Source organism: Elephantulus edwardii, unplaced genomic scaffold, assembly GCF_000299155.1.
Source record: "Elephantulus edwardii isolate Elephantulus edwardi_28Jun2011 unplaced genomic scaffold, EleEdw1.0 scaffold00008, whole genome shotgun sequence".
Taxonomy (NCBI): Eukaryota; Metazoa; Chordata; class Mammalia; order Macroscelidea; family Macroscelididae; genus Elephantulus; species Elephantulus edwardii.
In genome coordinates this window covers 33,440,733-33,442,737 of record NW_006399758.1, presented here as the reverse complement: position 1 = coordinate 33,442,737, position 2,005 = coordinate 33,440,733, and positions in this window count along the sequence as shown.

The following is a 2,005-nucleotide window of genomic DNA, read 5'->3' as shown; positions in this document are numbered from 1 at the left end:
CTGGCTTGTTCTACTTCTGTAATGCTGTTATAATTCATTTCCTACTCTCATTCTTGTGATAGCTCCATTCTAGGCATTTTGTTTTACTTTCTCTACAATGGTAGCTTCTAATAGCCATACTAGGAGCTCTGTTTTCGGCGTATAAATCTCTGTGGGAAGAGTTTGAGTCGTCCTTCTCTGCTGGGGTGGCTAGTGGATACAAACCATGGCTTTCTGCTTAGCAGCTCAGCAGGTAACACACAAAGGCACCAGGGCTCTCTGTCTCTTTCTGATTGTGCAGCGGTGAAAGGCTAAACAAATATACTAAGCAAATTTTGCAGATCAAACCCACCCAGTGTCTTTTTGGGAGAAAGACCAGACAATCTACTTCTGAAAAATGACAGGTAAGAAATACCTTTGTCACAGGGTTGTTATGAGGGTTGTTATGAGTGACTTAACAACACCTAACAACAAATACATTCATTTGTAGTTGTGTGTCAATGAGTTTGAGATAGATCACTAGATAGCTCTATCTATCTATCTATCTCAAGGAGGTGTTCTGTGGTTCTGAAGGCACACAGTTTGAGGCCAATAGCAGCTCCACAGGAGAAGGAAAGAAGGATGGGCAATCTTCTCCCATGGGATTAACTACCTCTGAATATCCACTGGAGGGTCAGCTACCGGACAGTTGTAACTCTACAGTATACAACAACAATATATATTGTGATATATTAATTAACAATTGTAATTATTAATAATAGTTATATTCCTTAACAATTATGAATATTAATAAGAATGAATATTATATATTATATATTGCTATATGTATCTCCCCTTCCTCCATTAAAACCAAACCTCTTGTTACTGAATCAGTTCTGAATGATGGAGGCCCTATAGGACTGCCTGCCCCACAGGGTTTCTCAGAAGCTCATCTGTTGGGAAGCGGCTGCCTCAACTAGCTCTCTCTTTCTCTCAGAAGTGTAGGTTCTAATGCTGAACTTTTGGTTAACAGTTCATATATGTATATCATATATAATAAATAATATACTAAACCATCAAAGTGCCTTAAGTGTGTATGTATGTATTATATATACATATTCACACACACACACACACACACACACACACACACACACACATTTTGTTGTGAGATGCCAGTGAAACTTTTAAGTCAATTATGACTCATCATAACCCTATGGACAACAGATTCATACCTTGCTTGCCCTGTCCTGTATAAAAATTTCTGCCATGTTCAAGCCAATTGTTACAGTCATAACAATGGCAGCACTAGTAAGTGGAACACAATAACAACATCAAGGAACATAAGCTCATCAAAGATTATGAAGATGACTTAAGATTGGGCAGTGTTGAAATCAGTTGTCCAAAGCGTTGATATGAAGTGAAGTCCACTCACTGGCACATCATACTTGGAAAGGTGGGGGCTTGATGAAAGAGAGAAAGACCCTCCACCAGATGGATTGACACAGTGCTGCAATGAGCACGAATGCACCAGAAACTGTGAGTACAGCACAGGATAAGAGGAGGTTTGGGTCGCTATGGGTAGTACTTGACTCGACGGTACCTAACAACAACAGTGACACCTAAAAGTAACATAAGGAATAAAAGATTCCAAAACTGAAATCTCTACTCTGTTATTTGTTGAAAGATTAGTCAAAAGAGACTTATTAAATTAATCACCACTAATCCATGCCCAAACACAATGAATGAGAATGATAATATGAAACAAAATGAGAACAGAGGAATATGTGAAGCACAATGTATATAAAAAAATAACAACCTATATGGTTTTTTATAGGCAAATCAATATAAAACAATGAAATTAAAACAGACACACACACATACAAGATTTATTTTAATGAACTATTCTTGGTAAATTCAGCACCATGAGGTCCTCCTCAGTTTCAGCAAGCAGGGTTGTATCATCTGCATAACGCAGATTGTTGATAGATCTTCCACCAATCTTGACCCCACATTTCTCCTCATAGAGCCCAGCCTCCCGGATAAT